At 39.8% G+C, this 10,993-nt stretch overlaps 1 long non-coding RNA gene across 2 annotated transcripts in view; it reads left to right on the top strand.

Annotated features, from left to right (window-relative positions):
• The first annotated feature begins 3,095 nt into the window (after positions 1 to 3,095).
• Positions 3,096 to 10,993, top strand: part of LOC127598060 (uncharacterized) — a 45,800-nt gene continuing 37,902 nt past the window's right edge. Inside the window, exons 1-4 of one of the 2 annotated variants that reach the window (XR_007961832.1) lie at positions 3,096 to 3,193; positions 3,890 to 3,981; positions 6,310 to 6,400; positions 9,733 to 10,575. This is a non-coding gene — a long non-coding RNA (uncharacterized LOC127598060). Of the gene's footprint in view, positions 3,194 to 3,889; positions 3,982 to 6,309; positions 6,401 to 9,732; positions 10,576 to 10,993 lie in introns of those variants that run through there. The other variant, XR_007961833.1, reaches the window with a different exon arrangement.

Below are 10,993 nucleotides of genomic sequence, written 5' to 3' on the forward strand. Positions count from 1 at the left end.
TTTTGTGTTTTTGAGGCCGCCAGTTCCTTACAAATAAATGTCTCTCTTTTCAAAAAGCTACTGGAAACTGCGACACAGTCAATCATGTACATTATTTGTGCAAGAGTGGAATTTGACAAAAGTCACAAAATTACAAAGTATTTAAATGAATACATCACGGAATTGTTGGCTGTGTATTCAGCTTTATGAATGCTACTTAAACAAAAATGTATATGTATTGCCCCAAAACTCAATTCCATTTGTCATATATGGAAGTAATGGTGAGCTATAAATTCTATACAATGGTCTTTTGTTCTGGACGTGCTTAGTTTCAAATAGAACAGCTAGAACTTCTGACATTTGTTTTAATGTCATCAAAACAGTATGTGGCTTCAACAAAGCTTGGCATCAATTATACCAAGAAATTATTTATTTATTTGTTTATTTGGGGGCGGGGGGTGCTCAGTGTTTTCGCTTCACCTACAGCAGTTTTTGTAAACTGCTCATGGTTTTTGCCAGAACAGAAAAGTACAATCAGCCACAAAGAAAACGGTAACACGAGTATTCTAGAAACGTCTCATGTATAAATATATATCATGTGAATAATTCAGGGTATGTTAACATACCCTTTTATAGCCAAGATACGTTTAATAACTTGGATTTTGTTATTAAATTGAACATTGCTTTCGGTAATCACTAACTCATCACATGTATGTGCAACCCCTCTTCGGACATAATCAGAGTTTTTTTAAAGATCTATAAAGACACCAACTGCATATTTCCTATTTATATTAGTGTATACCATCCATCCATCCATTTTCTGAACCGCTTTATCCTCACGAGTGTCACGGTTGTGCTGGAGCCTACCCCATGTGTCTTTGGGCAGTAGGCAGGGTAAACCCTGAACTAGTTTACAGGGGCACACAAAAGACGAACAACCATGCACGCAGTCATATCGAGGGACAACTTGGAGTTGGTGGATATCCTGTCCACAAATTTCATTTTTTTCAATTGAGGTCTTTTTTTTTCCCCCTAAAAATATTTTGTCGCTTGAAGGATTGTTTTTCAATGACTGTCACAATTCTGTATACTTTTGTAGGATTTTTTGAGAATTGTGGGAGTTGGGATATTTGTTCATAACTTGCGCATTGATGTCTTCATCCACTTTTATAGATGGGAATAATTTTCATTTTTCACTTTTGACGGGAAAATACCAGTTTGAAAAAACAGGTTCCAAATATATGCAAATGGTTGTTTTATAGTTTTGACAACACCCTTACTAATAGCATGTCAACATCACAACAGTATTTTATTTGTATTTGTTTGAGGTGTTACAATATCTATTATTTTATTTTCCTTTACAGGATTAATGAAGGGATTCCTTTTGCCAATTGTTAAGGATGTGTCTGGGTTTTGTACACTTTGCCAGCTGTCCTTTCCCTTTATTACTTTGTATATAGTAACATATTCCTCGAAATGCTCTTTTCACAGCCACCGTTTATTTATTTTTTTAATGACGCTATATTTTACTGTAAGCGCTCTGAAGGTGAGTGTTTACATCCCGGATGCAGTTTTCAAATGTGTATGAACTACAGTATTTGGTAAACTAAGTAGGTCTTCAAAGACCCTTCCAGATTTGAACATCAACATGATTTCCAGTCTACAGCAGCAAAATTGGGAGGTCGGAAGAAGATAAAGTGAAAATAAATATTTCAGAAGAGAGCTGTACACAGTTCAATATAAGTGCAATATAAATATAGATATATGCAACTGGTATGAGGTGGCTGGGCTATTTTTAAATGTGTCGATATGGTTATTTTACTGCTGTGGTTTTAGATGTTACAATGCTTGTGTATGCATTTGATTCTTAATAAATGTCTTTCGAAATAACCTATTGTCTTCTTATACCCAGCCCTGCATTTTTGTTTTTCTGTGAATGAGTACAACAAGTCAGTGATGTACTAGGGGATCACCGAGTAAATTTCACATCCTCTATAATACATCGTCACATTCTGTCTTTTGGGCAAATTCTAAATACAATACATTAATATGTGTAGAATTATATGAACTGTTGAGCTGAGGAAGTAGGCAATTTGAGCAGAAGTGGCCAGTAAAAATAATAAGCATTAGGGCCTGACCGGCTTGGATTTCACATAATGTACTGTCACACATTGACCATTGAAAAAAACAAATTGTCATAGCAAATTAATTTAACTGGCTTTTATTGTTTATTGTTAGATAGGATTTGCAGGGATTGCCCACTGGGAGCTGTGACCATGATATTGGTTTATGGTGTTGAGCTATACGAACCCACCAGATGACTTCCATAAAAGAAAACATGGCACCATTATGATTCGAAGCGACTTGCAAAAACACAAACCCTCAATCATGAGAACGAGAAAAATTTGGCTCAACACTTGGGGGCAGCATTTCCCCTCTTCTCCGTCACAACTTCCTCCAGTTCAACAGCACAGCCCAGCACTGCGTAATTCAAGTTTTAAAAGTAAAGTAGTGGCCAAGCAAGTTTTTCACATAGCCAAATTGTTAAAAGGTCAAAAGATGTTTACTGTGATTAATTTCACAAGGTACTTCTCTGGCGGGTCGTTTTAGAATCAGGGCAATTCAGGCCCCATACGCTTTTGAAAAAAAAATAAAACGTCATCACTCAACGCATATTGTGTTTGATCCAGCAACAATGAACGGAAAGTACTTCAGCACTACCCCGTCTTATATCGCCTACGTATCGGCACGTGAAATACATACTTATAAAAACTATTACAGAACAAATCGCCTGCAATTAGTTACATTTGATTTCAAATGAAATTTAGTCTGAATCTGTCTCGCACGTCCACTTCAGTGCAGGCGTGCGGGTTTCGATTCCGGCTGCGGCCTTCCAGTGTGGCATTTGCATGTTCTCCCCGTGCCTGCATAGGTTTTCTCCGGGTGATCTGGTTTCCTCCCACATCGCCGATGATTGTGAGTGCGGATGGTGGTTCGTCTATGTGTGCCCTGCCATTAGTAGGCAATCAGTTCAGGTGAATCTCCTCCCTGGTCGTTGGTGGGCGGAGTTTCCAGCAGAACACGGAAGCCTGATAATCATCAGTAGGATACTCAAGTCGTGTATTGTTGCAGGTGGCCAGGTCAACTTGATTGCACTTATTTTGTAGCTGTTCGTTTAATTCTTTGTGCAAATATTAATTCGCCGTTGGTGAATGTAAGTACTTTTCCTCAAATTCCCTGCTAATCTTGTGTAGATTATTGTGTGCTTATATGATAAGAGACCATTTGAGATAATAATTACATCTATTTAAGGCAAATGTCAACAACTGTGCTAAAAAATATTTATTTTGTATTTCATGATATGCATCTTGGTTGTAGTGGAGGAGAAGCCATTTAAAAGAACACTCGAGCAATTGGATCTTTACTTTTGCTCCAATGAATGATTAAAAAAACTATATATATTGCTTTTTAGTATTGATTCAGTGGATTAAGAAAAAATCATCCATCCATCCATCCATTATTCAAGCCGCTTATCCTCATGCGGGTTACGCGTGTGCTGGAGCTTATCCCAGCTGTCTTCCGGCAGTAAATGCGCAAACAAAAACATTTCATTTTCTGGTTCCACCACATGTCAGAAGAGGCAAAAATGTTGATTGTTGTTTGCCAAAGTAAAAGCAAATGTTTCATCGTGATTCCACACAAAGCTAGTGGGTCGAATCTCATTGAAAAGTATAGAAATTGGCTATATACTGTTGAGAACCTCAAATACCGAGCATTTGGATACGTTTAAAAAAGACACAAATTATTTATTGATTCAAAAATAGAATCCTAAAATTTGATAATTGATTAGCTGTTGATTAATCAGTGATTACATTAAATGGTATTTATTTTGGAATTGCTTTTAATACAGCTGCAGTTGCATGCTGAAAGAAACTCATCCGCTGTATGTGAAATGTCACATGACCTCACCCAGAAAACTGAGTACTGGACTTCCTTCATACGGTGCGATAACTAAAGATTGATTAAAAAAAAAATTAAATAAAAATTTTCAGTATTGTCTACAAACAAAAGTTACATCTCTGTGAGAACTCTTGAAGACATCCTCTGTAAAACAAAAGACATTTTAAATATTTCGATAGTGGCTTTATCTTCATTTGGGTGACAAAACGTCCTCCAATTCTGCAATGTCCCATATATGTTATATATATATGTATATATGTTAAGTCAAGATGGCGCCCGAGTAGGCAGCCGTCAGCAAGTGCTCTCATGAGCCTTGCTTTTTTTGTTGTTTTTGTGTTTCTTTTGTCACTTTGTGTTTGTTGTTACGTCGTGTGGACTTGATGTGGACCTTTTTCAGCATTTTTTGGCCACGACATTCATCAAGGAGGAGACTCTGTGCTTGGTGGTTGCGCCTTCTCGGCAGCATGGATATACCAGCACTGTTTTTGACTGGAGGAATGTCGGCGCCATTTGACTGTCGTTGCTGGACAGTCCCGGGGCGCTTGTGTCTTGCGCCTGTAATGGGCAGCATTTTTCACAGCCCCGCTTTGTTCAGCGGAGAGATCGGTGCTGTTGAACGGTCTGCGGCTGGATGGATGGAGGTCTTGAGGAGCCGACGATGAGAAGAAAGGAGCGTTGGCGCGGAGTGCCGATGCGGATTTGGAGCTGGGAGTCGCGGCTTGGAGTTTGAAGCGGATTACGTGGAACAGGAGAAGTGAACTAATCTCTTTTCGTCAATGGATGCTACAGCTTTGTGTTTGCTTTCAAAACTTAGCTTGTAGCAGACGTGTGCACATTTTCAGCATGACGTCTCTGATCCACTGGAGAAAGGACACTTTGATCCTCTCCTCTTTCATCTAGAACTGCTTCAGACAACAAAGTGTATGCAGAAAATTGGTGAAGATTGAACGACTGTCTGTGTCCTATGTGTTGTCTTATGTTTTTTTTGTTATTTTGACTTCAAAATGGCGCCGCGAGAGTGGCTGCCTTTCCAGCAGCTCCTATATTTTGTTGTTCTACTTCTTACTTTCATAATTTTGCTGCTGTGAATTGGGAATTTCTCCATTGTGAGACTAATAAAGGTTTTCTTATCTTATCTTATATGTTTGCATTTATCACTGTGCCTTTCCATGGACTCAAACCATTGACCAGGTCTTATTTATCCAAAATATACATGGCCATAAGCCTGCAGATGTAAACTATTTGCAAGGATTTTAGGGTATTTTCTGTTTGACCTGCTGATCAATAAATGTCCAACCAGAAGCAGTGTTTCAGCGCGGAGTGTTTGCAGAGATTGAGGTCAAATTGTGACTGAGACTTTAACAGCCGATTGGTGCTACTGCTGGTTAAATTATTATGTAGTTAATATCTTGCAGCCATAAAACATATTTAACCACACAGGCTGCATTAACTATATAGACAATATACATAACATGCAGCACCGCTAAAACTAAGTTTTAACATAAAAATCAATTAAATGGGAAGTGACATTAGCTAGATAGTTAGCGGCTAACAGTAACAACATTGGGTAAATTTTCGGCATTTTCTGTCCCTTGAAATCAAAAACAGCCCAGGGCCGTGTGTGTGTGTGTGTGTGTGCGTGTGCGCGCGTGTGTGTGTGTGTGTGGTCAAAACGGGGGCTGGCCTCGCTACACACTCTGTGACTGTGACATAAAATGGAAGCGGCCTGAATCTTGCGTTGTTGCTGGGCAAATTGAGAAGCCGTTGAGTGCTTGTAAAAACATGTCTCCCAAGTATTAAACGCAATAAAAAATGACAAGGCAGTTTGCAACCATAATTTAGTTACTGGACAAGCTAACAGTTAGCTTCTTCTCTTCTACTCATTAGGCTGTCTCTCACAGGACAGGTTTGGTACGCTGAAAATCTTGTGGTTTAGCGATGGGACCCGAAATTGTTGGTTGGCACGTAGTTGATGTGCTGTTGTTCGCCTGGCTGGAGTATACCACACGCTGTAAAAGCATGCAGCAGAATTGATTGAATAAAAGCCCGTAAAATAAAAGCCCGTAAAATAAATGTACTTCATTTTTTTTCTTCCACAAAGGCTTTATGTCAAATTGTGTACCTCTTTGCTCCAGAGAAGTCTTGTAGCACCACATCTCTTATTTCCTCATAAAAATTCCAACTGGGGGGGGGGTTGAACAGAGGAGGGGCAGTTGGTTTTAGCCCCTCTCTTTAGAGAGGAAACTTTCATTGCTTGATGATTTACGACTGAATGGACTCCCACGAGAACTAGAACAAGTCTTGTTTCCTGAATGTATTTAACATAAAACTTACCTCTCTTCCTTGCTCTGTGTTTATCCTGCGTGAAAGGTGTTAGATGTTGCCCATGCCATAGAAGCCCCCCGAGGACCAGGCAATTCCCATCTTCTTTGGTGAGATTGTTACAAGCTGATGTGAAAATGTAAGTATAATCTTGTGATGTCGCACACATGTTGTGAAACAAAATGGGCTACTTAATGCTCCGTCAAGATCAGTTGTGGGCTTTTGGGTCACGTGCAACCCATAATGCTCTTTAATCCCCCTTTTGGAAATGAGTGAATTTGTTCAATAATGCAGTAATACTGATTTACATCCACAGTTTGAGACAATTGGTCAAATGTAATGTGGCTAACCATCAATGAATTGGAAAAAGAAATGAAATGTTATTTGAATAAAACACTGTCCAGGTTTTGTTTTGAAAATCAAATGTGGCACTTGAACACAAAAACGTAAAAACTGCTAAATTCTGCATAAGTAGTCCCACGGCAGCCATAACCATGCTTCCTCAGGGTAGCTGTTATGACGCACAATGTGGTGCCCATGAGTCGGTATAAAACAGGAAGTGAGCAGGGTCGGCCAGGAAATTAGTCTGTTGGGATGAGACGTTTCTCAGGCCAAGCATTTTTGGATTCAGTTGACAACAAATAAATGATCCCATGTGTGACGGTCGCATAATGTTGCACGGTTACAAAGAAGTCATGTTTAGTGTGTAGTTGTCCTCCAAATGACGACCATTGCGAGAGATTCTTCATGAGTTCTTTGTTTTCGGCTCCTCTAATCCTTCCAGGGTTACCCTGTCAGGAACCTTTTCCTCACAACTGACTTTTCATGTCTGCCTGTCAATCGATGTGCATTGTTCACGGCACAGTTTGTGTAACGTGGACTATTTGTATATTTTTGACCTTTTGAGCTCTGCAGCAGGCGGGCTCCTTGAGCAAATGCGCCAAACACAGCAAGACGTAAGTGAGCAATAAATCACAGCGATACTCCACCGGGCCCGTATTCGCAAGCTTCATAATTAAAAACATACTGGCCAGGAGAGAAATGCCATGCGGCACTGGAGTGAAGAGCAGCAAGGGGGACACATCCCGTTAATAACTTGATTGGTGTGAAGAGGGAATCAGCAGTCGGTCTGCTGGTTATAGTTTGTCAACTCTTACATTTTAAATCGCGAAACACAGGCAGGAGTAAAACAAGGGAGGATAACAGAAGTCTGTCCAAACATGTTTTAGCATTTCTATTGTTTATAGAGGAGAGTGAATTAAAATAATGGGTTCCTCAACATTTGGGTAGCATACATATTATACACTTTAATATGCTAGTTTAGGAGTAATATGATAATGCTGCGAAGCTAAACACTGTTCAAAACAGTCGATTATGAATATATCAATACATGTGGGCTCAATTACCCCGTTTGGCCAAATCGAATGGAATAAAAGTCTGCTTCAGTCCAGAGGCTGGAGGTTTTTTTGAGGGACTGTTCTCTATTCAATACCGATTCTGTTGTTGTGAGCACCACAGCCTATTGGTACTGACAGCCAATTGTTTCCAAGCTTGTTCATCCCGAAAGGTCCGCAATACTGCTGTGCGTTTGATGTCAAAGCAGTGGTTTTCACAATGAAACGAGAACAAGCTGTATTGTGCGCAAAAAAAAAGACCAAACCAATAATCATTCTTTTTCTCAGCATCTTATCCTTGCTAGGGTTTTAGGTGAGCTTGAAACTGGATTTGCACAGTCAACCTCAAAACTGCTACAAATGTGTGTTAACCACTGGCCCATTATGGTTAAAAAAAAAATCTAAAAATCTAATTCTACAAAAGTAACAGCACACCCACAGATATGCAATTGCAGATGTATTAGACAATGATAACAAAAGTGAAGACAGGAAGAGGCACAGATGGAACAATTGACTTAGACAGCCTGAAATGTAGTTTCTCAATGGTGAATGCTTTGTTTTTGTTGAAACATCCGAAATGAAAGCTGAACAGTTCTCTCAAATATTTGCAGTGATCACAACAGTGGTACCCTCATGACCACATGCTAAGGCCCTCATGTTTAGCCTGTGGGGCTGCTTGTGGCGGGGGTCTAATCTACAGTATTTGGCTAACTACCCATAACGCATTACCAGTACATCAACGAGTGAAGTGTTGGACAAGCCCGCGAAATAGACCGGCTATTTGGGACAATCACAGCGTTTTCCCTGATGGCTAGCATGCCCCTGGTACTCAGGTGCTGTAACTTAGCTAGCAGTCACGCAGTTAAGCGAACTTAGAAAAAGAACACAGCTACACATGTGAATGAACTAAATATGTTTTTGCGAGGGGGGAAAAAAAAGTGTGGATGTGGTACTCCGGTAACGCTGCTGTAGATGGCAGTCATTGTAAAACAAGGTCAGGGGAAGTACATGGCTAACGTGGTATCAGCGCTGTAGGCTAGCTATAGTCGGAGTTAAACAAGTTCCATTTGAAGTATTATCACAATTAAATAGCTTGAAACAAATTGAAACCCATGACTTCAGTTGACGATTTGGAAATACATTTTACCGAACTATGAAAGTTTGCTTCAGCCTGCTGCAGGAAAAGGGAACTTAAAATGGGAAAATCCGTGTTGAGTACAATTTAGTTATCAAGCCAAGTTTGAGGTTATGCAATTTTTTTTGTTTAAAGCCCACCAACAATGAAATCTGAGTGTACATGTCAGGGAAAATTAAGTTGATGTAATTAATATTATTTATTCGATGCCAACTCAGAAAATCAAGTTAGCACCTGAGAAAGTTAATCTAAATCCATATAGATCACATTGATTAATGGGTATTTGTCATCTGAGTTGAGTGAATTTTTTTTTTTCTTCACAAAAAAGTGAACGGTATATCTTTTTGAAATCACACTTGCGTTGGTGTCAATTAAAATAACAAAGCAGACTTCCACTACCTTATCGAATGTGTGCTTGAAACAAAAACTAAAACTGTTGCAAAGCTAATTCAGTGGCCTGTCCTGTTCGAGATTGAGCAAAACGATTTCAGTGTTTCAGGATATAGCAACTAATTGCTGTTTAAATAACTTTTGTTGACTGTTTATTTTTAAAAAGTAAAAAATATTCTGAGAATGGCATATCTGAGAGGGAATCCAAATGCGACACAGCATGGTCAGTTGGTCAGACGAAACAGCCGATTTAGAAATGCCACGTTTGACTCAGTTCTTCTTTCTTTATACAGTACATGCAAATATGCGTTATGTTCATCTCTACTGAAAAATGCCACTTTCGCGTTTTTGCTCACGCAGAACCATCCCATCTTGTTCAATCGATGGGTTGCTTTACGTAAAGTTGTTCAACAGATGTTAGTTCTGCTGTTAAAGCAGCGATCCATTCAGCTTGGCCAAAATGTGAGGCGTTGGATGACATTCTTAGCTTGTAATGAAGAAGGTTTTACCAGATTCTGTGACGTACTGTCCGTTATGTTTCTGCCTCTTCAGCTGCCTGCTCCTTTGTGCTGCTGACTTATAGCCACCGCAGGAGGCTGATTCATCTTTTATGTCCCCTAGGACACCATCCGCGCTTTTAAACTTCAACTGGATATGCTTGATTTATGGCAAGAAGTTATTTGACGCTCTAAGACAGAAGTGGACTTTAGTTTCATAGTAACATTGGTTCACATGAATTCACTTGTCTATTTTTGACTCCCGGGTGCAACGCCGTTGATCGGGAGCTTTTTAGTTGGTCAAACAGGAAGCGGAGGAATTAGATTCAACGTGTCGGGCTCCGTTTTCAAACCAAGGAAGTGTTCAAAGTAAGCAAAAGCGTCCGCTGAAATGCTTGATTTTAGCACCGATTTACAACCCTGACGTTGCTAACGATGTCTTTTAATGAGCAGCTCAAGTTTCCATTGGTTTATGGAGCATGCTGACTGACAGGTCCATCGATGGAGAAATAAAGCATGTGAATGAGCAGTTGGATCTTGGCCTTCTTTTCCATATCAGTACAACCCTAATGTATCGACTAAACTTTGAAGTGTCCTAATGGTCCGCACGGTCCTTTAACCGTGCAGGCCTCTATTAAGGATGTCAGTGGAGCCTAGCTGGGGCAGTGTGACCCATTAGCTTTAATGAGAGCCGTGCAGGGCACAGCGGGCCGCTCTTCTTGCCCTCTACGACTGTTTATTTATGTCACCTACCCGCATTTTGGAGTACTCAGGCTTTTAAGTTGCGTGGGTATTACTCTAGGGTTTGGGATTTTATTTCCTCTGATCACGGCAAACTCAATCTTGCTAAATTTCGTTAAGTTTGCTAAATTTGAATTTGGGTCATGGTGATGCACAAAAAAAATTATAAATGTGCCAATAATCTGGACTCAAAGAACAGAAAAAGCTTTGCAGATCTCGGTATTTTCTCAATCAAATTGATGATGTGGTTGATGCTTTATGGAATGACTTTCACTTCATAGCTGCACATTATCAAGAGTTCAAAGGTCATTTTTCTTGACCTCTTCGACTGTTTTGAGAGCAGTTGAATTTGAAGTTTTTTTCCACAAACTTTTGACTGGAACTGTATATCATGACTATATGTTGATGTCACTCAAAAATAAAAACTGTTGCTTTCTAATGCCAAGTTCTGTCGTGTTAGGGGTAGGGTGTGTGTGTGTGTGTGTGTGTGTGTGTGTGTGTGTGTGTGTGTGTGTGTGTGTGTGTGTGTGTGTGTGTGTTTTGGAAACATTCAGGATTAGGACGTTCCACGGCAC

The sequence above is a fragment of the Hippocampus zosterae genome, chromosome 3 (assembly GCF_025434085.1).
Source record: "Hippocampus zosterae strain Florida chromosome 3, ASM2543408v3, whole genome shotgun sequence".
Taxonomy (NCBI): domain Eukaryota; kingdom Metazoa; phylum Chordata; class Actinopteri; order Syngnathiformes; family Syngnathidae; genus Hippocampus; species Hippocampus zosterae.